The sequence below is a fragment of the Neolamprologus brichardi genome, chromosome 9, assembly GCF_056152115.1.
Source record: "Neolamprologus brichardi isolate AB-2024 chromosome 9, ASM5615211v1, whole genome shotgun sequence".
NCBI classification, from domain to species: domain Eukaryota; kingdom Metazoa; phylum Chordata; class Actinopteri; order Cichliformes; family Cichlidae; genus Neolamprologus; species Neolamprologus brichardi.
Genome location: NC_142112.1, coordinates 19354779 through 19381571, shown reverse-complemented (window position 1 = coordinate 19381571; position 26793 = coordinate 19354779). Strand labels below are relative to the sequence as shown.

The 26793-nt window shown below is 42.7% G+C and overlaps 1 protein-coding gene across 4 annotated transcripts in view; it reads right to left on the bottom strand.

The window, feature by feature from the left end:
* The window catches only part of zfhx4 (zinc finger homeobox 4), a 91996-nt gene extending 66589 nt beyond the window's left edge, over positions 1–25407 (bottom strand). The window contains exon 1 of one of the 4 annotated variants that reach the window (XM_006794693.2): positions 25334–25407. The gene's annotated coding sequence lies outside the window, so the exon portion shown is untranslated. Of the gene's footprint in view, positions 1–10632; positions 11009–11334; positions 11721–15278; positions 15427–25333 lie in introns of those variants that run through there. The other 3 variants (XM_006794694.3, XM_006794692.3, XM_006794695.3) reach the window with 3 other exon arrangements.
* Between the last annotated feature and the right edge of the window lie 1386 nt (positions 25408–26793).

The following is a 26793-nucleotide window of genomic DNA, read 5'->3' as shown; positions in this document are numbered from 1 at the left end:
GGCACAGCGGTTTAACATGAGGGGAAAAAGGCACTTTTCTTACACTGAATTCTGCCGTGAAACGCACTAGATCCTGCTGAAAGCTATTATTAAACTTTACAAGCTAATGCACCAACTCTGGCTACTTGTTGCCAAAAATGTATTCCTTGTTAGGAGAGCAAAAATGTCACAAATGTGGCCCTATTTGGTAAAAGATGTCTATCAGGATCAAGTGACCAAAAGCATGCAGGCAGCACAGTTAGTTACAGGATAGTACATAAATATATGTTAGCTGCTGTCTTTAGTTATCACTCTATTACGACACAACAGGTAGGGGCAGCTTGTTTCTCCAAAGTGTGTCAAAGTCAGCTGATTTATGTTTGCTTGTCCTGTGGTTATCTGTCCAATTACAAGAGAAGAGAAGAGAAGAGAAGAGAAGAGAAGAGAAGAGAAGAGAAGAGAAGAGAAGAGAAGAGAAGAGAAGAGAAGAGAAGAGAAGAGAAGAGAAGAGAAGAGAAGAGAAGAGAAGAGAAGAGAAGAGATCTGTTTTTGCTGTTAAGAGTAAAGACACCTTCTGAACTGTACGGAGGTTTCCCAGGCACGGAGACCACATCTTCTCCTGTTCTTTTTCCAGGGGTAACAGTAAAGTTTAAAGTTCAACCCCCTACTGTTTTCTAAAGACAGTACTCGGCGGGACCCTAGCCCTGTTATTATCTTCATAAACATAATCATAGGGCAGGTATCCCGACTGACGCCACAAGCTATGTGCCCCTCACTTAAACATCTCTTGAGCACTTCTCTGACACGCCACAAAAAGCCCATTAATGTGTTGAGTGTTCCAACAGGAGAAATGCTCTGCATTCGGAAAAGCCCAAATGAACGCACATTTAGGCACGCTCGTGTACAGATATGGGAGCAGTCAGAGGGGATTTGGAGGGGGGCGAAAAAAAACATAAAAACACAATACACACATACCTTTTGGCTTTTCAAGAACTTGAATGCTCATGACAGGTCTAATTTCTGGACCCAGGGAATTACTAATTAACTTAAGCGTTCGGCTCTCTATTTAATTAGAGAGGTCTTCAAATGAACTTTAGACCAAAGCCATTTGCTTTTTAAACAAACCCCCTTTTTCTGACAGCTGTTGTGAGTTTGCCCTCTTCTCACAAAAACCACAAGGAAAGCACAGTTGTTATTTATGCCATCATAGGCTCTTTTTTCTGGTTACTGTAGGAGGGAAGAAAGAGAATGGGGGAGGAGAGGAAGAAAAAAATGAGCAATGGAGTTGAAAAGTGTACATTTTAATTGGATTTTACTACAAACAAACAACTGTCAGATGTAATTAGCATGGTTTTAGATTAACGCAGCAATATTCCTTTATCAAATAAACACCATGTCACACAAATCTAGGGCCGGCCCGCTGAGAAGGAACCGAGATAAAATGGACCCATTACCTTACTGTTCGCTCTAGGAAATAACTGCTGTTAGATATAACTTACACAAAATCCTATTTAAGCCTCACATGTGATAGCATGTGTCTATTCATGCTTATATATGTGTGTGTATCTGTGTGTGTGTGCTTGTAAATCGCCCTTTATGTCACAACCGGGGAGACCATGGAGTGACAAGACAGCTGAAGAGCACAGTCAGCATCATCTCCTTTTTCAGTCTCTTAAACACACAGAGATTGTGCTTACTGCGGAGCAAAACCACATCTAAACACATGTAACTTATTTTAAAATCATTTGTAACACATCCTACTAAGTGCAAAAAAATCACCCGGAACTAAAGCATTCAAGAACATTTCTGCCCTTCAATTCACAAAAAAAAGAGGAGAAAAAAAAGGGGCGAGCGTCTCCAAGAACCTCAACAGACCGCCGAACCATCCATCACCACATCATGACGCATGTTTAGGTATTGTGTTAAGGAAGAGGTCCATTCTTCAGCATACTTTGCTTTTTTAAGGGTTCCTCCAAAAGCCTAGCTATATCTGCTCATCTAAGCTGGGATGAAACGAGGCAAAGCTCCCCCCTCTATTTAGTCTAGGTGCAGGGAGCTGATACATCAGTGAAACCGCTGACAAAACTAGCCCTGTTACCTACAATTTCATATACAAGAACATTCCAGTGCCTGCTCTGCTCTTCTTCTTCTCTGTCACAGGAAAGGGGGGTTTTACATTTCTTTTTTTCTTTCTAAAAGCAAATAATTAAGGATTATTCCACAGCTGGTGCCAGGCCAGAAAAAATGGTAGAAGAAGAAGAAGAAGGAGCAGCAAGGTTTGAGAGGGATAGTGTTGGCTGAAGTCTCATCAGGGAGTTACAGACACACGCTTGCTTGCTTGCTTGTATTAGATCAGACTGAGACCTACACTAGAAAAAGGAAAGATCTCCATTCTGATTTTTTAAAGTGACTTTTAATATAATCCTGCAGATAACCAGACACAGCTATTCATATTTAATGCAGGTGCATTAAATATTTCAGCACAGAGAGAAGAAAAAAATATTATTTATATTTCTCTTAATTCTATAAAACACCACTGGTTTACAGGTAAATTATGTTTTTTACTTCTATGCGGTCACACTAACTTTTAACTGCATTTTAGTGCGTTTTTAAAGTTGTGCGCACAAGATTTTAATAGTAATAGTTGCCGTCTCTGTGCAATTCGAGTCAAACTCTTTTGGTGAAGTCGTTTTAATCTCTTATTACACTGTTTGTTTAAGAGCACAAGTCATGCATAATTAATCAGCCACTTATTCCCCGACGAGCCTTGCCAATGCCCTTGATATCCGCATCATGTTGCCTTCAGGAACACCAAACGGCACATACCTGCGATGCACATGAATCCACAGGCACAGGCGGCTGTTAATACACATACCAGCTGTGTATGTAATGCTGTGAAGAAAGTAAAGGTGTTGCAATGCATTTATATTTACATATATATATATATATATATTTACTCATGTAAGTGTATTTGATCATTTCACTGAATACAGTACGTGTGTGTGTTCTTATTTATCCATCTCTCCGTAAGCTCTATTAATGTGCACATATCTTGTGACTGCGCTCCCTGCCTTTTCAATCCTTGCCTTTGTCTTTTGCCGACAAGGAAGAGAATGTATCATTTGTCATGAGACGTCTCGTGCTATTGTGGTGTCTTTTCTCAAACCTGGAGAAACTTAGTCATTCGTCAACTTTTTTTCCCCATCTTAACCCGGAGCTTCTTATTTTACTTCTATTTGGAAGCAGTATTTGCGGTTTCTTTTTTTAATTTTTTCTTTTATCTTGCCAGCTTTTACAGCTCTGAAAATACTTTTGAGAGCAATCGATAAAATGTGGCATATAACCTTTTGTGCTCTACATTATTTTCTTTTGCAGAGTAAAAGAGGGACAGACCTTTCTAAAATAAAAGGCTGCTGAATGCTCCGTTGAATATGTAAGATGAGGACTGTAAGGTACTCGCGTGGACCTGAAGGGCTGAGCAAGTGTCCTTCACAGTGACTGCATCAAGGAGTGCAGAGGACAAACAATGTCACAGCCCTGAAAGGTAACTGCAGCTTCAAATCGCCACCAATGTGCAGAAATAACGTAAGTACTATCATAGATGTGCCGCAATAAGCAACAGGACGTCAAGAGGTGCGAATGACAGATGAGACGGAAAACAACCGGAAACGTGAGGCTGAGATGCCAACGGAGATACACAGAGAATGCAATCGGCGAGATACAATATAGGACACAGGAGGAGCACAAGAGAAGCCTTGTCTTTTTCATCAGTGCATTTCATTTGACCGAGACCTGAGAATCTCAGCCACCCCCAGGGCCCGCAGGACCTCAGATCAAACACAGAGAGTTCTTAAACATATGGCCCCGATTGTTCTTTCCACACCCTACGAGCTCTCCCTGCTTCCACTTTGAAATGAAAAGAGTAAACATATTATTCTAAATGAAATACCCAGACCCATGTTTTTCCATGGTTAATATCCTGTATGAGACGGCTGATGCAAAATAGGCAGGAGAGCCTGAGAACGGGACGGAGCACAGAGGGAAGAGAAAAATCCCCCTCTTTCTATTTTCCCTTAAGAGACTGATGAAGGCTTGGCGAGATGAGAGGGGGGAGAGACAGACATAGGGACGTGAGAGAGAGAGAGGGGGAGAGAGAGAGTGAGTGAGAGGGTAACGCAATCCTCACTGGCGCTGGACCAACAGCAACAAAAACATTTAGATAACCGCGCTCAATAATGAACGATTTCAATGAGGACAAAAATTACATTTCCTACAGATAACATGCCCCCTTCCCATAACAGAGCCAAAGGAGCCTTGAAACCACGTCATGCTCAACACTGGTGCAGTGGAGTATTATGTTAGGGGAGGGTTGTAGTAACTATATTAGTATCCTTTTACCCCGCCAGAGACAGCACTTTTACTGGTTGTTAGACGATAAAGTCGGCAGAGCTGAGAAAGAAAGGCAGAAATACGGACACCGTGACAACTCGGCTAGCTACACTAGAAACACAACAAATCACTCTTCGCCCGACTCGGCCTGTGCTGTGACACTACACCGGCGGCGTGGCTCAAACGATTACAGATCCGCAAGACACATTACAAGGACCACTCAAAAATAAAACTCCACACACACATAACCACGGATCACTGCAGCACACTTGATCCTCACAGGTGGCGCGGGTCACAGCGAGAATGCCATCCCCACCTTTCTCAACCACTAACCACTCACTTCCTTTCATGCCAAAGTCTGTCAAGTTGCTTGAGAGGGGAAGAGGCAAGAAAAGAGGAGATATAGCGTGGAAAGGAGGCAGAGAAAAAGAGAGGGAGTCTTTGTCCTCCTCCACTCAGCTCCGGCAACGTTTCCTCCTTGGGTCTGGCCAGAATTACCATATGAAAGGCGAGGGAAGGCGTGCAAAAGGTCAAAGAAAGAGGATCCTGTCCAATGAGAGACAACAAAAACAGGCCACACCGGCTTTTGTGCCGTTCATGTTTTCCACCACCCAACCTCAAGCCCCTCCCTCAGCTCCCGGATCATTTCCATACGCCAGATGCAATTGCAATGATGACGGTTGATCATAAATGACTTTTAAAGAAGTTGAATTTGCTCATACGGGGGCCACTGTGGCACTTTTGAGCCGCGTCCCCACCCTTATGCTCCTTCCTACCACCAGAACTCCCACAGACAGGAGTTCACATGAAACACACCTGCCTCGAGATTTCACAGTTTCCTCTGCCCAGATGATATCCGATCAAATCCTTAGCAAACATCTCAATAAAGGAAAATGTAAGAGCGGTGTAGTTTCATTTGATCCACAAAAGCCGCTCCCTTCCGTCCATGTAAATGCTACCTGAGCCACATCCATCCACTACATAATTGTACACTCCAGTGCTTTAGGGATGCAGTTTAGTATATACATGGAGGCTTTGGGAGTTTACCCGTCTCCACAGTTCCTCTGCTATCATACATATTGCTTCACATGACCACTTCCATCTGCTGGCATCTGAACAAACACCCTAAAACACTGGCCCTGGTGTTTCCGGGGGTCCTCTCCAGCAAACACAGTCCTCTACCGGTAGCGGCCTTAGACTGGGGGGGAGAGAGGGTAAGTGAGGGAGGGAGAGAGAGGGATAGAGCATTTCATCTCTCTTTCATCTCTGTCATCCAGTCAAGCGTTCAATGCCCCATTCAGCGCCTGCCCAGCATTATGCAAAATAATGCTAATCCCCTTTCCCGTGCTTTCACACTTGTATAAACCGCCGTTCCTGCCTCTGAAAAGCAATTATATCAGTTTACGTTCCTGTCAAAAAACAGGATTAGCATGCAAGTACTAGTAGCACCAACTAGGCCCAATCGCTATCCACCTTTGGCTATCGGGAAGTACAGAGCATTAAATGCTTGTCCATCCTACCCCCCTAAAATAAAATAAAGTCCCGCCGCCTTGGTGGGGTGGGTGGGTGTGTGTATGTGGGGGGGGGAGGGGGGGGGTGTCTATACAAGTGTTGTAATTAGATATTTGGAAGAAATGAAAAGAAGGGTCGAAAGTTTGAGAGACACAACTCCTCGCTCAGGATATTTTGGCTCGAGCTTTTCTTTTCCCGAATCTCAGTCATGTATAATAATCAAAAACAAATTTGGCTATGTTGCTACACAGGGCCATACGAGGCCCACTTCACAGTGCGTGTGTGTGTTAAAACATGTGACACACACAGAATGACACACAAATGAACTGTTGTTGTTCCCCCTGACACATTGCTTCCACATGTGCGCAACCTTGCCATGCAAACACGCACACTGAGCAGACAAGGAAAGATGGCAGAGTATTTTTTTTGAATATGCAAATGCTCGCAGAAGCGGAACGTGTGTAAATAGGAGTCATTGTATGCTGCCTTAATCTGGAAAGTCGGACCTCTCGCTTTCTCACTGTCTTTCTCTTTTCTAACCCCTCTCGTGTTTTTTTGGGTTTTTTTGTGTGTGGGGGTGCGGGTCGAGGGAGGTGGAGAAGGATGCACAACCATCCCAACTGAAGACAGGTCAGGGACAAGTGACATTAGTCAGCACAATTAGCAAGGTCGTCATGGCGACTAATAAAATTTGGCAAAGCGGCCAGCCGGAGACTTAAATGAGCTAGCTGGTTACGTGGTAGCACGGGGGGCTGGCCCGCTCCTGGCTGCTGGCTGGTTGCCTTACACACACCCATTATTCTCTCTCTTTTTTTTTTTGCCGTGGTGGTACAATAGACTCACTTGTATCTCAGCCGATACCCACCGGCAGTACAAGCTCTCCGCCTGACAATTTGCATATGTTAATATAATTAAGTGCTAATTACACTAAAACTCGCATATTCACAAGCACCCTCCCCGGGAGCTACGGAGAGGCTTGATCTCGTTCCAAGTCTTTAACCCTCCTCTGCGTCGCGCGCAGTGTGTGTGATAGAGAGAAATTGTGTGTTAGTGGTGGTGCCCCAGGGCTGACACAGGAAGCCCCGGTCTTTGAGACATAATGCTGAGCTGCAGTGAACTTCTTAGCTTCTTGCCCCCCCCCTCACCACCACCACCCCTTATACAGGCCTCCCTGGGCCAGGAGACCTTGGCTACTACTTGCAGACCATCATCCCTCACACACACATATGTGCAATTGGTAAATAGCCCTTTGCATCAAACACGGCAGGCTTTTAAACTGTTGCATAACAGAAGTTGCATAAAAGGCAATCTATGAAAAATCAAAGGGAGTGCAGTGAAGAGGATCTAAAAAGAGACAACTTGGTCCACGAGAGTCAAATTTAAGCATGGGATCCTAAATATTTACCTTAAATAAATGCAGAGAGCATTTCTGTTACTTTGGCGAATCAACGTTTTACCCTTCATGTGACGAAAATGCTGGCCATGTTAAGCACCGAATCCACCGAAAGCAGGTAACTGGAATGACACCGTTATTTGAGTCATAGATGAGAGACAACAAAATCTGCACGATTCCCTCCAGTGAGTATGCGTGCATGGATATGAGTGTGTGTGTGTGTGTGTGTGTAGGCCTGCCGTTTTGATAATGGAGGACAGGCGGTTGTGCTTTTCACATCATAATGGCCGTGAATCAGGGAGGAAGCCAAGCGATCGTGCTACAATTAGAGTTCTTTTGTGCCTCTTCCTCTGTGTCTTTCTCCCTTTCTTTTCTTGTTTTCAATTGCTGACACTCTACCTATCAAGGGTATGTTAAAACAGTCTACTATGCTGTTGCAAAAGCTGAATGGGTGGGTTTGGGGGGGCTGTTTAGGGGCCCAGGGTGGACGGAGTGGAGGGAAATTCATACTGTGCTTCTGCTGCCGGACACACACACACACACACACGCATGCACACGTGCACCAGATGGTACAGGAAGGAGGATTAAATAAACACCCATGCACAGACACACACCTATTGGCAGACGGACGCCTCTGTGTGCACTGTCCCTTAATGAATGTCTATTGGGAGTCAGAGGGTCCAAGCTCATTTAGTTGACTCTCAATGAGATGCAGCATTATGGCTATGGTAATACGCTCCTCCCTTCCCCAATAATCATACGCAGGTCATTGTGTCAGAGTGATTCATTTCTATCGCACACATACGCCAGATGTTATTACACAGGAGAGTAAATCTCCCCCAGTGGATGTCAATGGCCTTCTATGCAAAAAAAAAGGTGAAAAATGGATGAGAAAAAGAAGAAAAAATATATTGTTAAAGCAGTCCGGAGTGCAGTAAGCTATACTGCTCGCTCAACCATGACGGCTGGTAATGCAGGTTTGGATGTAGCTCTGTGTGTGTCTCTTTTGAGGAGGTGGGGTGGGGGGGTTGGAAGCTCCCCTTCACTAATACCTGCTACTCGGATTACCACAGCGTCTTAAGTATTCAACCGGACTCATATTTTCCCTTTCTGCCTTTTTAGCCAAATTGGCTGTCTTTACACTGTAAAGCAGCGATATAGCCCTCCTTACTAAGGGCCTATGGGGGATCCACGAAGAAGAACATTAAAATGCAGCGATAGCCTTGTTGCAAAGCTCCTCTTTATTTCTTTCTCTCTTTCTGCAGCAAAGGCTTCTAAATCATCCAGCCTCCTCTATTAGACGGGAGACTTATTGAGGTAGAAACCATAAAAAATGAAGAAGGGAAATTTAATCCCTGAAATATTGATTTGCACATTAATATCAGATAGGCAGAGGGCAATCTAGCCGGGTGGAAATGACACATTGTCGACCCCTAGGAGAGGCCCGAGCCAATCTTCTAGCTGCATGTGTCTTAGACCCAGGAGTTATAGGACAGACTCAGCCCCTGTCTCCCTCTCTCTCTCTGTCTCCCATCCTCTCCTCCTCCCAGTAGCCTCTCACCCATCCGCCCCACCACCACCCCATACCCCCACCCATCCATCCTCACTCTTAATGAACGCTGCAATACTAAAAATGCATTAGCTTTTAATAATCAAGCTGCATTTTCAAGCCAACAGCTATTGTCCTCCCAGGGCTGTCTGCCCATCTTTCACACTTTATATGTGTGTGTGTGTGTTTTTTCTTTTATCTGTCCTTTTTCCTGCTAAGGGTAAAATGAACGTTGCAAGCAGCTTAACTAACACGAAGCGTTATACACAGCCAGTCTTTGATAGTGCTAAGACACCAGGCTCAGAAAAACAAAAAAACAAGGAGGCCTGGGTTTCTGCAAACACACGCCTAAAAAAAAGAAGAAGAAAAAAAATCCCTCATTTGCAAGGCTGGAAAAATAACAGTAAGATTTTGTTATTTTAGAATGAGACAATACCGTCATTAACTGACGAAATTCACTGCAATTAGACAGGATCATCATGTCTCATAATTTCACTTTTTAATGATTTTTGTTTTTGTTTTTTTTATTACTGGTCCGAGGCTGAATGTGTTTGTTTTAAAATATATGATTTTATGCAGATGCAATTAAATTGTCTGACAAGACAGGAGATATTCCCTTTCTAAAAAAAAAAAGAAGAAGAAGAAGAAAAAAAAAACCCATAAGTGTTCATAATTGAACCGGAAAAAACGATCTTAGATCTATTCTTGAAAATTGTATTTTACATAATAATAATAATAACAACAATAATAACAATAATATTATTAATAATAGAAGGATATTATTTAAGCAGCAAAGGTGGTTATATTTTTTCCTCTCTGAGATTGTACAGAAAATCTAATGGGCCTATTTGGATTAAAATGTAGGCGTACGTTCTTCAAACATGTACCCATTTATTAATCCAAACAAATATTAAAGTATAATGAGTTTATAAAGAGTGAATTAAAAGCCTCTATTTGCGGAAGAAATACGCACTGACTTCTAAACATCGATCCCCTCCAAAAAAGCAATGAAAGCCGTGTATGAATAGAGACAATCGCATAAAACGGTCGCCTATCCTATATCGGCGCATCGTTCTCTTAGAGCATATACAATCTTCACACACACACACACAACACACACTCACTACACCGTTACGTACCCGGGCTGGAGAAAGAGTGGCCCCTTAGCCTTATGTTTTTTTTTCCTCCCGTGCGATCGATGCCCCCCCCTTCTGCCCCCACCCCCATCCCTTCACCCCCAGCATTTCGTCCCAAACCCAGCCAAGTCTACCTACCGACTTAAAAAGCACCAAAAAAAAGACGTAAAAACACACCTAATAATCCCCACTTTTGTAATCTAGTTCATCTAAACTAACACAAATATACGACTTAAAGACAATCTTGCAACCAGCATCTCTTGGAAATAACATGACAATTTATGTGAGGAAATTAATGCCTAAGCCCACTGACGCGTATAGGAGACCGACAGTAGAAATGGAATTTACAGACTTTAAAGGGCGGAATTTAAATAAAATTAAATAAAACAAATGTTAATATCAATAAATGTAAAATAGAGTGGTAATTATGCTGATGCTTAACATGCCGATGCTGAGGAAAATCAGGGGATCCCGGAGTTGGCTGGCTCTAAAAGGGGCTCTCTGTGCTATCGGTAGCCCAGCGATCGGTCGCTCTCTTGGGCGACGCAGCTGTGCACGCCTCGGTGAAGTGAGACTACTTTTTTAAGCGCAGCAGGTAAAGGTGTATGGACTATCGGCAGCAAATTCGCGTTACTTCTGTACCGATCATCTCGTTTTTTTAAAAGAAGCCTTACTTCGGAAATTTGAAAGATATGCACTTATTCCGGCGAGAGGGGATCGTGTCGAGAGACTGATCGTGTCACTTCGGCCGAGAATGCCTGGAAGGTGCATGATTCCCGACGTGTACGGAAACTGGCTTAAACGCTGCAGTGCACCCAAAATATGACTTCAGATGAAATATCTTATCGTTGAAGCCTGAAATGAGGAGTCACTGAGTGGGGAGGGAAACAGCAAGCCGGACACCTCGACTAGACTCAAAGCGGACATGTCCGTGGGATCGGACTCCTGGAAAGGCAACACGATATCCGCACTGCAAAGCCACAAAAGCAGAGGAGGCGCTCGTCCTGTCCCGTTGTATCAAAGGTGGAACAACCATCGCATGTGTCCGCCACACAATCTGCACATTAGTATAAACTTTGCAAAAGGCAGGTCCGGACGTGGTATCGTACTGTACTGCCACGGACACATGCGTAAGAACGCCTCCAAGCCTGTCAGTCGCTTGTTTTATAGTAGCCAAAGAAGCCGGAGTTGCACTAACATCACGATATCCGCCTTTATTCTGGACTAAAAAACACCCAGCACCTGTTATCCAAACAACCCCGATGTCCAGGATCCACCGGCGAGATAGATAATCGATACCCGACCACTAAATTTAACACACACACCCCAAACTACTCAATAAAAGTTAAAGGGAGAGGTGGAAATGAAAAACTTACTTTCTTCCCCCTCCAAAACCGTCACCTCCGCTTCTCTCTTTGCTCTTGGCTTTATAAAACAGTCACATCCAGCGTCTTGCGTAATTAGACAGTAAAAACATGGAAAAACGGGGAAAATTACAATAATCCTCCAACTTTATATTGGGAAAAGGGGGTAAAATCACAAATGTCAAGCATTTAGAGAGCTATCCCTTATTTTGGTTCCGGTGGCGGTGAAAAGACGTGTCGACGGGCTGCCTCGCAGTTTCTCTTGTGGACGGGGGTCGGGAAACGGAGGAAAGGAAATGAAAATCCGATATGTCTTTATTCTGCTAATTATTATCGTTTTAGCCCTGTTTAAAAAAATGGCTGATTAAGTTGAGTGCGCATGTCTTTGTGTGTCTATTTCCCGATATGCACTCTGGGAATGGGTAGAGAGACAGAGAGAGAGAGGACGAATGAGAGAGAGAGAGCGATAGGGAGGGAGGGAGCAAAGGAGAGACGGAGAGGGAGGGAGAGAGGAGAGAAGTGTAATTAGTGAGTTGATCAACAGTCTCCACATTGCAAATGACGCGCACACGGAGCCCTGGCGGCCGCAGAGGTCTATGCGCGCAGAGAATCCTTTTGTATGGTTTCTCTCCGAGGGCCAAATCACATGTAGAACAATGGACAACCGCTTCCTCCACAGCAAAATGAAAAAAAGGTTGGACTTCGAATTAGTTACAAGCACTTAGAAGTCATCTTTTCCCATAAAAAACATAAATAAAGAGAGTTGTGCAGATGAATATTTCTGAGGTGCAGCGCAGAATGCTCCAACAAGAATCTCTTTTAAGATGTGATTTAACAAAGATAGGATTCATATTTTTTGTGTGTACTTTACACCAGCTTGTTTTTTTTTATTGATTATGATACTACAGGTAAATATGATTTTTTTAATCATGTAAAGCTCAGAATGTCTTTTTTGATTCCGAGAAATTGTAGAATATAAAAAAATAATCTTTATGTGATTTTTAAAACGGTAACTGCTCTTTGCGAATAACACTTTTGATCAATAACGTGCGTAAAAACATAAAGAGAGGGGGAAAATACCTGAAAGGAGATTCAAAACCACAGAATCGGCTTTTTGCTGCGCATCAAAACGGACCTGTGTGTCAGGCCTACCTTTATATGTAAAAACAAAACACACACACACACACAACATAAATTACTTTTATGCTGGATGTGGATTCGTAGTTATGTGTGTGTGTAAAAAATATTCTCGTTGTTTACTGAAAGTGATGACTGTGCATGCGATCTGTTGCATATAATGGTACACATCGAGCCACAAAGGATCACAGTAATCCACCACATGTTGGAAAGTCATCTCTGCCCTTTCTGGACTACTGAGGCCCCGTGTGGGTTCAGTAGAATCAAACTGCAAAATCCAATACAGGGTCACGCAAAAATCACCGTGTCTATTCAAAGCTCAATTCACTGCCTTTTACATTTAGTGTCCTTACAAAGTGCAGCGTTCTTTTTAGCCCTATATCATCTCAGTGCAAACAGTTTGCCGTGTTTCCCCCATCGGTTTCTTAATAGAGGCTTTTGGGCAAGAGGAAGACTTTACACAGTCTCAATCGGGGAGAAAATCAAGAGATCTTGTTCGCCTTCGTGGAAAAAATCGAAGCTGGGGGTGAATTGAACTGCGTGAGCCGGGGCTTGGGATGTGATGATAAGGCTGCTGCTGGCAAGTGAAGTACTTGGTCTACTTTGCAGCCACATTGACTGGACTGCACCCATACCAACTGGATCCTTAAGAAGCCAAGAGATCCGAGCCCGACCCGACCCGAGGCTGTTTATTCTGGGTTTAGAGAGGTCTCCAACAAAGGGGGTGGGTGGGTCGAGGTGATGAACAGAGGCGTCACTTTTCACCCGGATCCAAGGCTCCTGCTGCTGCGCTACTGCTGTAGCTGCCTCCCTGTCCTACAGGGGGGTTTTTCTAGCCTGTCAGCCCTGGGAGGCGTCGCTCACAGACGGCTCGGAGAGTCGATTTTTACCCGCTTCAGCAGCGGACGCGTAAAAAAGTCCACCGGGGGCCGTGCGCTGATCTTTCAGAAGCAGTACGGAGTGGACCCTATATGCCATCTGTGACTTTATTCGCCAGAACGGAGGACTTTTGTAGATTATACAACCCTCATTTCTTTTATTTTTCTCTATGATCGTCTCCATTTCTGTGAAGGGATGTACTTATTTTACACGTGTGTGCTTAAATTTGCGCGCGCCGTTGGCATTTTCGGCGGAGTTGCGTTTGTTATTTCATCGGTTTTCGATGAGAAAACGAGAAATTACAAAGCGGATTTGGAGACCTGAAACAGGCTACCGCTTATCTTAACCTCCTGCGTTTTGTAAATCTCCCCCACCCCCTCCCGGTCCCCACCCTCCCTCTCTCCCAGCAGACGATGCTCTTTCTCCGGAGGACCGCTTGACAATAGACCGCGTTAACTAATATTTCGCCCTATTTTCACATCAGCAGCATCCTCAATTAATTGCAGATTTTTATCTGTAAACTCCGTTGGTGTCTCTCTGTTTTTGTGTGTGTGTGTCTCTCTCCGCGTGTATGCGTACGTGCTTATGTTAGTCTCCGTGCGTGTGAGTGTGCACGAGCATGGGAGTATTTGTGTGTAAAGAAAATAAATTACAGGGAAATGTCTTGCTCGCATCACCAGAAGCTCACACCAGGTAGACTGAAATTAAACTCTGAGTTATAGAGTAATTATCGAACATTAAATGAATCGAGTTTGTTTTATTTTAAAGCCTCCATTGATATATATGAAAGGCGGCATTAAACACCCATAGTGGTCTTCTGTCACTTCAGTACATCAATAACTTTGAATGTCCGGAGAAATTGCCATATTGGCTAACCACACTGGGATATGCTAAGGGATTGTTGGTTCATCAATATTCCCTGAAGACAGACTGGAAACCTCTGTTGATGTTCAGCTTGATTTTTATGTTATTATTATTTTAAATATTTATTTAGTAATTTTTAAACCCGGTCTTTCATGTCTACTGCGAACACCTGATCGTGATTTTTTTTTTCTGGATGTGCAATGAGACGTCCACCTTGTTTGTCCTATGCGTCGGCGCCCTCATGGGGTTGCAGGGTTGACCCCTCTGCCTCATCAGGACACACACAAAAAACACGCAAAAGCCCATAGCTCTGATCCGCAACCTGCCACACTGACCCACTGGCCAACTCTCGTCCAGCAAACACATACACAAACAAGCTTCATAAAGGGCCCATAAAACAGACAATAAGAAGTTAATTGTAACTCTTCCAACGCTTGGCACCTATGTGAGATTTCGCCACTGTCTCCAGAATAGTAAAGTGAACAAAAAAACAAATAAAAAATGAAAATTGATCCTTCAAAAAAACTGCCAAGCCATTCAATATGCATTTTGACCTCAAAAAATTAAAATATAAAAAATAAAAAATAAACGTGACACACAGAAATCCTCTAAAAGCAAAACCACTTGCAAAGCCATCGCCTACATAAAATCCAAGGTGTGGAGTTGCAAAAATCAGTTAATCTGCAAATAAATAAAAAAAGACTGAATTATCTAATCGAAATTAATGTTTTTGAAAATCTTACTTCAGTTACTTGACTGACAGGACATCTCAAAGGAAAGTGGGCAGATTTTTTTTTAAAATTTGGTGATAAAAGAGGAAAATGTGAGAAAACCAGTAAAAACAAATGAAGTTTTTTTTGTCCACAGATGCTCAACACAAACTCTCTCAACGTTTTCACACTCAGCCCTAAAGCCACCCAGCAACGGTCCATAAATATGCAATCGGTATATACATATATAAAAAAGAAAAACTTCAAATTTACCTCCTCTTACCTCTTCTTAAATTCCCACAAAAAGCACAAAGTAAAATAAGCCACTGAAAAAAGAAGATACATAAAAATGTAGACTCTTGGTACCTTTGGTATAAAGCATTCCGTTTTCCTTCTTTTCGTCGTTCTCTTGCTCAGTAGCGATCCGATAATAGCATATGGAAAGTGTTTTCAAAATGCCCAGATTTGGCACATTGTCATTGAAAAGAGAGGAGCGCAGTGATGCGGTGCTACAACAGGGGAAATGAGTTGCGGATTGGACGCAGCCCGCCTCGGTGCGGACTTATCCCACTTTAATTTAATATTCCGCAATCACACACACTAGTGATGGCATATAATTCAAGGAGAAATTCAGAGGGAAGGAAATGCTTTTGTGCGTGCACGCGCGTGTGTGTGTTGCGTTGTGTTTTTTTTTTTACATCACTTTATTTGATTAAGGAGAGAGGCAGCACAATATTGTCTTTTTTTCTCTGTCTTCCTTTCCCTTTTTATTTGCCCCCCTCACCCCCACCCCAGTCACACTTTTTTCTATTCTTTTATACATGAAACAATAGATATTTATTTGTTTCTATTTAGATCATTTATTTAAAAATCAACAACTCCGACTTCTTTGCGCGTCGGTGTCACACTGCCATCATGCCTAACATAAAATCGAGACCCATAAACGCTTGTTTGTAAAACACTGAACCCAAAATCAATGTATTGGGTCATTTCAATCGATTATATAAACGAAAATCCATACGCAACATGAGACCGGTATCAGCCCATTCTTCCGCTCTCTTTTAAAGGGAGAGAGAGGGAGGGAGCGGGAGGGAGGGAGAGAGATGAAAAAAGCAAAGAAGGGGGAAAAAAAAAGAAGAAAAGGAGAGCTTGTAGCGCCTGAGCTAAAAACAAAGACTGTCAAAGCAGCCCTTTGCCTCAGTCACTTAGATCAGGGCTTCTCCAACATTTTCATGTCAAGGACCCCCAAATGGACACACCTTGCACAAAGGGGTCCTCTTTTAATTGGATTTTGTCCCTGGGGTGTCCAAAACAGTTTTTGTTGTTGTTATTATTGATTTAAAATTGCTTCGCAGACCTGTTTTAAGTGATGCCGGTGACACAAGTGAAACCTTTGTTCAGACACGTGCTTTCTAATTGGAGTAATTCTGGCTTAATGAAATCACAGTGAAATTAAACAATTCTACGCTTTACCCCCGGGGGTGACCCTCTCCGGCGTGGCCTTTGAGGATTCTTGAATCCAGACTTTTGAGGACCACTGACTTAGATGTCAAAGTGCTTCCAGATGCACAGTGATAGTGCGAGTCCTGATGACAACAATTAGAACGAAAATGCCCTAATCAAACGTGGCCACACGGGATTACGCTGCATTTCAAGGGTCAAGGGGAATCGTTTCAGTACCCCTGCTTTCCACAAAACCCACTCTGCATGCCAAATATCACATTTCAGCATCACATAACCTAAACCCACCAACAATCAAGCACTTCATGCACTATAATCACATATGCAAATGACATAAGAAAAGGTATGGACATGACAGCAAGTGCCCGCTCTCAGATGAGCTATTGCATAAACTGTGCTTTAATATGCAACGTGATATGGGAGGTGTGTGGGGCAAGAAACGGGGGAATTAGGACAGGCGGAGGGGTAAAATAAGGAGGTGCCAATCATGTAAAATTTACATGGGACCACAGCTGTTGGGGCTCTCGGGCAGGGAAAGAGGTGGAGTGCAATTGGGGAGGGGTTGGTCATGAGATTAGGAGACAGAGGGAGAAGACAGGGGTGAAGGTGTGGGTGGTGGGTTCGCCGGTGCCACTCTGTTTATTTGATAAGCGCAATCGATGGCCCTTGACTGTAAAGTCTTTACCCAGATGCAGGCGGGGCAAGGTCTGCTGTGATACTGCTCCCGAACAAGAACAAGTGTTGAAGGCAAAGAGGAAGGAGAAGCAGCAGAAGAACTGAGAGAAGAGAGGGAGGGAGAGTGAAAGAGAGAGAGAGAAGGGTGACTTGGCAGACGTCGCCGCTCGCATTTCGGGTCGCTCACGAGAGGAAAAGCAACACTATAAGTGCCTGCACACCCTCGGAAGCACACACGCCCTCCCCGCTTCCCCGTGTGCAACCCTCTCACACAACACACACAGCCAACATCACTGCTGTTTCCATTCAGTCTCACCTCGCCCTGCTGCCCTCCTCCCACTTGGCCCTTTGGTCCTCCGATCTTTTTCATTGTTGAACCCTGTTTAATAGACACGCGTCCAGTGAGTGTCCTCCATACGGACGGTGGTGGGGGATGGGACCCCCCCGGTTCCACACACACCCACCCCCAAAAAACGGCTTTATCGTTACGCGCAAACACACACACACAACTACTCTCTTCATTCTATTGATTATCACTCAGATCCACGTGGACTTACACCGGTAAAGCTGCCGTGGATGGGAACAAAAGCACCTGTATGCTCCATTAAATAAAAATAATAATAAATTCAGCTGACAGCATTCACAATATAGAACAAAATAACTGCAATGATTCCCGATTAGTAATGTAACTACAATTTCTACAATCAGTATTTAAATATTCTGCATATCCTATTGCAAGAATGCACGAGGAATTCTGGCAAAAAAGAGTATACCAAGAAATTACTGACAAATTAATTTAAATATGCAGCACTGATCATTTCATTATTTGGGAAAATCAACCTTGTTAGAATATTATTGATCTATAATAATAATACTAATACTACTACTACTACTACTACTACGACTAATAATAATAATAATAATAAAAGTTTGGAATCCAAAGTAAAGGCCTGCCATTTAATGGCCTAAGGAAACAAGACCGCTATACTGTGCGTTATCACATGGCTTATTAAAGTGCTTTCTTCATGACAACCCATGGCGTGAACATGTCAATTTAGTGGTCCGAGAGGTCCTTTTTAGAGCTCCAGGAACCCCCTACTCTCTCTCTCTTGGGGACTGTCACCCCCTCCACCTTCCCACCCCATCATCCATCCATCCGTGCCCCCGCACCCCCACACCCCGCCTTTCCTCTGACACTCAGTGGGCCACCCCAACACGGCAAATAACCGGTCAGTACTAAGAAGTCAGTTCTGTGGTCAGATTGACATTTCAGCTTTCTGAGTGACAAACCTCAAGTGTGTCATGTAGTGTTTTTTTTTTTTTTAAAAAACCCGTCTGATTAAAGGGTAATGTTGCAAATTACTGGGATTTTTGAATAATTTAAACTTATTTCGATTTCTATTTTTTAAATGCTTTATTAAAAAATAATAAGGCTATGCTATTAACTCAATTAGCTCGATTAAAATAAATTAATACATTCGTGAAAGTAATTGTTTTGATTCAATATAATAATAATAATTTAAAAAACAAACACTGAACATGTTCGTTTCGCCATTTTTATTTATTTTTTAAATATTTTTGTGCTGCAGCACGTTAGAAAACAAAGAGTAACCACCTAACACTGCTGTCAGCTGTGGGCTTGTACATTCAGTCAGTCTCCTGCCCGGACGCCATCGTCTAACAAGCCAATCAAGTCAACCGGAGGCGCAATGACCACTGCGTAAATGCGCACGGATTAGGGAATGCAGCCCAGACAAATTGGCAACGCTTGAAGGGAAAGAGAGAATAAAGAACAAGAACTACAGGGGGAGAGAGAAAGAGAGTAAGAGAGAGAGAGAGAGGCGTCATCTTTTGAGGTGTGCAGTGACCCTGAAAGACGCTTGTTGGCTTCATCACTACATTAGAAGAGTCCTTATGAGGGCTCTTCAACCTTCTTTCCAAGTGACCATCATTAAACCCGATGACCCGAGTTCAAGCAGCCATTTTTGCAAGCACCTACCATACCGAAGTTTCGGTGAGCAAAACACTCCCAGCCCCTGATGCCTGATATGGAGGTGACTCTGACCTCTGACCCCACCGTGTTGGGGGCAACAGAAACAGGGTTTCCGTGCAGCAATGAGCAGGTTTTAAGATGTATTATAACAGAAACATCAATTTAACAGCAGTCACTAATTATTCTGGGGAATGTGAAACTTTACCTAATTTGTAAAATGATATAGCTGGTTCTGTTCTTGGATATAAAAAATGCATGAACACATCTGTAATTCCCACCATTAACTGCCTATTACGTCTTTAGAAAGACAATTTGTACAGAATTAAATTTATTTAAATTGAAAATTAAAGAGAAAAGGGAATTTGTGGAGATATGAAAGCTTTGCACTTCCTCACCATATATGTATGGTTTCAAACCTGCAGATTTTTTGTTTGAACCAGGGTAAATTTTAGATTTTAAAGAGATACTTCGTATTATAATACAAAGTGAATGCATTTTTTTTAAGGAATAAACATCATACCTTGAACTTAATCACCCTCAAACAAGCAAGCAAAGTGTGGATAGCATTGAAACCCCCTCAACAGACACACGCAGGAATACACACAAACACAAACTCTGTTATGTTTTCAATTTGGGTTGAAACGCAGACATTTTCCCTTGGTTCCATAACTGCCATCCGTATCGCCCCTCCCTTCAATTAAATGCTATTTCTCCCAAACAAAATGTCAGAATCATTCCACATAGGGTAGTTCAACAGTGATTTGTTCTGAAAGCTATGTGTCTTTCTCTGAGATGGCGTGCGCATTTGTATGTGTGTGTATGTCTGTTTGTGTGTCCTGACCTCAATTCTAACTGGGTTCACAAAGGGACAGAAAAAAGGTGCCTAAAAATACATTTAATTCACAATCAGCCCATCTGAACTGAGAGTGACAAATCCTTTTAGAACGCCCCACAGTGAGATGTGAGATTATGAAACATAAATACACACACATACACACCAGCCCATGAAGTCACGCAACTACACACCTGCACCACACATGAATGGAAACGGTAAAATACAATCAGCTGTAGAATTTCCAAAATGAATTCTAATGGAAGATTATGTGCTTTAAAAAAAATATTCAGAAGAAATGACTGACCTGAAAACTGAAAATATCAGACATATATCCACCTTATTGACAAGTGGATACATTTTGAGTAAGCATTTCTAAAATACTCTGGCCTAGGTTGTTTTGACATTTTCTGCTGCAGTAAATGTTACATTAATCTTTATTTTTAGAAACTTAAATTAATATTCTGTAAGCATGTGTCACTGTATCTGCAGATGACGTGTAGCAGCTCAGATGAAAATGTAATTAAAATACTGGAAAATACTGAAAAAAAATGTCCCAGTCTTGTTAATCTTATTATTTGTTTTACATTCAACTATTTCTGGCTGGTGTACCTACTGTATCTTTGTGTTCATACCCCATCTTATTCTGTCATTCTAATTTTGCGTCTCAATCATTTTTCCTAATGACTTCAAATCGCTGATTTGCGTATACGTTTAATCGGCGCGTTTTTAAAATGCCAACTGTATTGGACCCAAGTCAAACGCACCTGATTCTGCCTATCCAGCTTTAATAGAGCAAACTGGGACGGGGGCTGGTGGGGTGTGCACCTTGTCAGTCATTCTGAAGGAGTCAGGCACAGATGCAGCAAGCACAGATTTTGCCATAACCGCCTACATTGTGTGGTGTGCTGAATTATATGTGAAGAGCATTGCTTTTTGTTATTAGGCACACATTTAAAAATGCCAAATGAGAAGATTTTTTTCTCGTGTTGTATTTAAAAGAAAAATGAAATTGAAATGTGCTGAAGTTTAAATTTATCACAGGTATTTAACGTTGGGGTCAAAACGACCTCAGCTGACTTAACCATGTGACAATACAAATAATGTTTACTTGCATTTACAGCACATAAACGCTAATTACTAATTATAATTAGTAATTAATACTAATTACTAATGCAGACTGTAATTTGGATAAAAGGTTCAATTTCCAGTAGAAATGCATGTTTTGCATAACATGCATATTAACTCACCTTTTAAAAATGCATTCTGTTGCTTAATAATTGCATATCTGATGACTGTTAAGTAAAAATAAGGTTATATTTTACAATAATGCCACTATGATCACACTGTTTACAATTCTTTTATCTCGGGGTCCCCGGACTACATTTGGTACACTCTTTGTGTGTTAAAAATATCTGCGCAAAGAGCGTTAAGGTACAAAATTGTCGCTGCAGTTGTTCATCTGTCCTATTTATACCCCAGCAGACAGACACTGTGCTGAAGTCCACTGACACAGAGAGATTCCAAGATGGCCGCGCACCTGTCATGGAGGTATCTTGTCCTGATTATGTATGGAGATCACCTCAAGGCCTCCGTAAGCTAGCGAGAGTATGCACACCTCCAGTCGCAGGTTTGATGCTGGTCAAAAGCCTGTCATTTTAAAACCACTGACTGCCCCACAGAAAGAAAGGATAAGCCCAGGCTATGTCTCCTTTCTCCCTCGCTCTCCTCCTCGCTCACTCTCTCTCACACACACACACACAACCAGACACACACTTCTTTTTTCTTTCTCTCCGTTGCCCTCTCTCCCTCATTCTGTCTCTCTCTTTTTCTCTCTCTCTCTCGCCCCTCTCTCACATCAGAAGTGCTGAAATGCACCCCAGGGCCAAATCGCACAGAACAACCCCTCTGAGCCAGAGAAAAAAGCTGGAATCCGTTTGCCCTGATATTTCACCAGCACCAGCCAGGAGCGAGGGGAGAGGGAAAGACAGAGGGAGAGAGAAAGGGAGAGAGAGAGGGAGAGAGAGGGGGGGGAAAGAGACTGGGGCAGAGAAAAAGGGACAGATAGGAAAACGGCAGACCAGGGTTGTATTTATTGGGGGTGTGAGTGCCGTGCTGTAGGCTGTGGGATGGTCGGGAGAGTGCAAGGTGTTGCTGTTAGGTGTGGTTGGGTTTACAGAAAGGGGAAGAGCATGCATAGATAGAATGGTGGAGTGAGGAAAAAAAAAGAGAGAGATGGAAGGATTGGTCATGCGCAAGGTAAGAGAGAGGCTTTGTTTGATTGTATGTGGTGGTGGTGGAGGGGTTGAGGTGGTGATGTGGGGATGGGGAAGGAGGGGGTCGAAGCTGTCGTCTGTAGGGTTATTATTATTGCAGGCAATCTTTGTGTGTGTGTGTGTGTTTGTGTTTGTGAGAGAGAAGGAGATGTGAGGAGATATGAGATTCAGCTTCGCGGGTCATTATTATTATTTATTTTCTTCTGTGACGAATGGCATGTGGCGAAAATTCTGAAGGTTTGAAGTCACACCCTCTGTGACGCCACTGATTACACGGGCTCATTTGCATACATAACGAGAACTGTTGATGCAGGTACCGGCTGATGCCTCGACTAGTGCGTCTAGGGCCTCCTATTGATCTATCGATTCGAGTGGGAGGACTGAACTTAAATACAGTATGCGCATTCAGTGAACACACGCACACACACAAGTAGGCCTCGACGATTAACATTATTCCCACCTGCCCCACTGTGCCAGTAATAACTCCAAGAGGAACATTAACAGTTGGGAAAGAGCTGAAAGGACGAGGGCAGAGCATATAAAAGGAAATATAGTTTAAATGAAAGAGAGATCAGAAGAGCGGAGTGGGATAGAAGAGCATTTTTTGCCATTTCACCCAGTTTAATAGGAGGACAGTTAATGGGCCTTTTTTTATCGGGCACAGGCATCAATCAAAAGGTGTCAGGCAGCCGCTGAATCTGGGCTGTGGTCCTCTTCACAGATGACTGATTAGCAAGCCAAAATCACCAGATCCATCTTCCGGCGGTCACTTTTATTACAGTCATTTTTAAAGTGACAGCAACCTGCCTTGTCTCACAACACTGGCCACCGCATATATATTCTCATCTTTTCTCCCCCCCCTCTCTTTTTTTCCTCTCTGCATCCGTCTTCCTCTCTCATTCTGTCGCTGAGTATTTGGTCAGTCACTCTCCTGTTGTTTCCACACCCCCCCTCTTCGTTTCTCCTTCTTTTAACTACTTTTATCTGACTTTCTCTCAGTCTCTCTCCAATTCCCCCACCCCCTGTTGGCACTACACTTATTCTCTCACTCTGCTGGGCAGGTTGAGGGGAAGCAGGGTCAGGGAGGTGTGGAGAGAGACAGGGGAGAGAGGGGGGGAGAGAGAAGAGAAAATAAGCCCCCCCACCTCTTCCATTGTCTGAAGGGTGTGTTCTGAATCCCTATATCGTTTGCTCTCCCGAGATGGTCGAGAAATTCATTTTGCACACTTTCCCCTGCTGTCTTACACTGGAGGAGGAATTCTCCATTCCCAAGCAGAAGATGAATGCAAATGAAACAGTTTCGGCGTGGGATGTGTTGGTCACAGCTGCATTTACATGGCTGCGTTCTACAGACGGCATTTTAAAGAAACAGACATGGTGACATTAAAGTTGGAGGCCGGGGAGTGTTAAAACGTGTTTGGGGGGCCAGCATGTAATAATATGTTGCTGGAAAAGGGGTGTCAGGAGACTGTCTTGGGGTAGAATTTTGTTTTGGAGCTTGTCAGTCGGATTTTTCATCTTTTCTTGCTTCAGTTTACTTACAGGCTGTGTTCAAAATAAATCACTGCATCAAATAATCATTGTGCAATCATTCAAAATGGCAGCTGAGCTATGTTTACCCAACGGTTTGCATACATGTGTGTGTGTGTGTGAGCGAGTGTGTATGAGGCCAGACTCTAAAGAGCACTCCTGTGTCTTGGCAGGAGATATGCTAATCGCAACTGACATCAATCTGAAAAACATCAGCCGAAGTAACATGTGTCTAAGATTACATTTACAACCTTCTGAGCAAAGAGGGACAGAGCGAAAGCGCGCACACACACATACAAACACACACACACACGCACGCACACACATAGTGAAGGAAAAGTGGGTCAGGTAAAACAAGCAAACGTATTTCAGAGACAGCCTGCCATTTGCAATGTCCTCAAAAAACAACTGATTGAACAGCTTGTCGAAACATTAAGGATCAAATTTGAAAGCTTTGGAGTCATCTTAAATACACGGAGGATTATTCTATTAAACAAATGCGCCCTTTGTTTTTAACTGCCTGCTTAAATAGGGAAATTTTTTAATATTTAGAGACACAAAAAAAGGATTAGTCCTTTCCTTTGTTCGGGCTTTTAAAGTTAAGGTTATGAGTTCCTTTCATTTTTTTTTTTCCGATGAGGTGGAGGGAATATATTTATATTCCTGGCAGTGACATGCATTAGAAGACAACCTAGGTTACATTTTACAGTGAAACAGCTGAACATCTGAGTGACTCAGGCGGGTGTAAAATATGGGTCCTGCTAAACTCCATTTGTATAGGACGCTTAGATGTGAGTGCGAGTGTGTGCTGAGGGAGCAGATAGACAGAGAGACATACACACACAGGAAATCATAATAATGGTGCTAGCAGCTGTGGCTTACTAAGTGAACACATACGACTGCAGATATACTGGAATCGGTCTTCCCCTAAGCTCGGGTTCAGATCTGTGGGTGTGTGTGAGTGTGAGTGAGAGAAGGAGACAGTGAGAGAGAGGTTGCATGTGGAGAGAGGCTCCGTGCCTCCCTATCTTTCCATTATAAAGTTAAGTTAGAACATAAGCCCTCCTCATACACACTTAAACACTCAAAGTTCAGATTCATTTGTCACAGCTGAAAAGCATCGAAATTGAGACAACAAACTTTGCCTGCTATTTGTGTCGTTCTTTCTCTTTCCTTCCGCTCTCGAACACACTCTTAAGGACGCTTTCAGTCTATCTGGAGGGCAGCGGGCCACTCGGGTCTGACAGTGAATTCGTCCCGAACATCCGCCAATAAAAGATTGCTCCAGTATTTTACGCTGGAAACATTTGATGACAAGTAGTAACTAGCGTGAAATTCCCCCTAGATTAAATGTCCTAGGAGTTGTATTCCCATCCGGCAAATACACACATATGGGAACATGTAAGACTGCACACACACACACACACACACACACACACACAACCTGTAAACTCTCTGCAGGGGGAAGGCGCAGGAAACAAATATATATTCTGAGAGAGACATACAGAAACATATGGCCATAGAGTACACTCGGGCACAGTCATGGTCCCATGCAAACACAATGACAGAAGCAGACATACTATATGTACAGTACAGACTGGATACTATATAAATGCATATGAATGTCTGCATAGAAAAACACTGATTTACTCACAGGCGTTCAGACTGGAGACACACTGGGGGGCAAATCATAGCAAGAGACTTGTAGCTTGTTTGGCTGATTACCAGTCGAGCAAACAGTAGAAAGAGCATGCTCACACTGCCACCTCCATCCTCCTCCTACACACACACACACACACACACACACACAAGCACGCACACACACATGCTTACATACAGCGTGTCACATACACAAACCAGTTTTTTTCTTTTCTTGTTTTTTTTTAGTGCTGATTATTATAATTGTTCTAAGTTCTGCTTTCTTCTCTTTTTTTTTTTTGCTCATTATATTTGTCTCGACTGAAGTGAGACTTTAGCAGGCACATTGGTTCAAAATGTTAAAAAAAAATTGTTTAATTAAGCAGGTAACACCACGGTCAAGTAATGGAAAAATTTAGGGGTGTTTATACAAAATACTTGTTGGCATGTTTGGGAAAAATACACAATTTAAATTAGACTTGTTGATTTCTTTGATCTCAATCTTTCAAACTCTTTCTTTCTCTTTCACACGAACTCACACACACACATACTCAGAGTGAGTCACATGATGGATAGGGTCAGACAAAAGCATCAGTAGGCTTCTTTGCCATCACAAACCAGCCTACTGAAAGTAATCAGGGAAGAGCGCTATAACACAATGCATAAGTCTATAAGATAGTTTTTTTTAACAATATCAAGCTGCAGTAATTTTAGCTTAACTACTCCTCCAATCACATGACTCTGACCTGTCGCATCTTGAACATAGATGCAAAAGAATACTCTGATTTGGGTCTTTTGGATAGAATAATCTAGATTGGTATTCTCTTTCTTGCTTTTTCCATCTTTTCAAAAACTGATTACACCTTCTGTAACGTCATATTTCTTTACTTAGCTATTAGGTTTTCTCCAATATTCTATTCACTTTTATTAAATGAGACAACAAAATTGCCTTGAAACCAACTTGATTGCTTAAAATGAATATCTAAGAGGAGAGCTTACTTGGATTTTAATCCGTTTTATATTACGTTGACTCTAATGCCAACATTTAATAACTCTTAAATGCCCAACATATGTAGGCAGTTTTAATGTTCTAAGTTACACATCATGTCCAGTTTGCGAAAGTGGAAAACGGCAACAATTTCAGCCTAGTTTGGAGCTCAGTCACATCAAGAAACAGTGTATACATCATAAGAGATGTAATAAATGCCTTTAAAGCAAATCTGCCACGATGGTGCAATTTCAGTGCCACCTGGTTCTTATGCAAGGCCTCCTGCTGTTCTCGTGCAGGCAAAGTCAAAGCAGAGCATGAGGAGGTCAGACAGAGGTAAGTCTAAATAAAGTCTCTAACTGGGCCGCTTTACAAGGCTTAGTTAAAGATATTGATTCAGTTGTAAAAAGCAACATTCTGCTTAGTGAAGAGAAAGTTGCAGTTTACAACTTGTATGTTCATATCATCTCTTGGCATGTGTTTCCGTT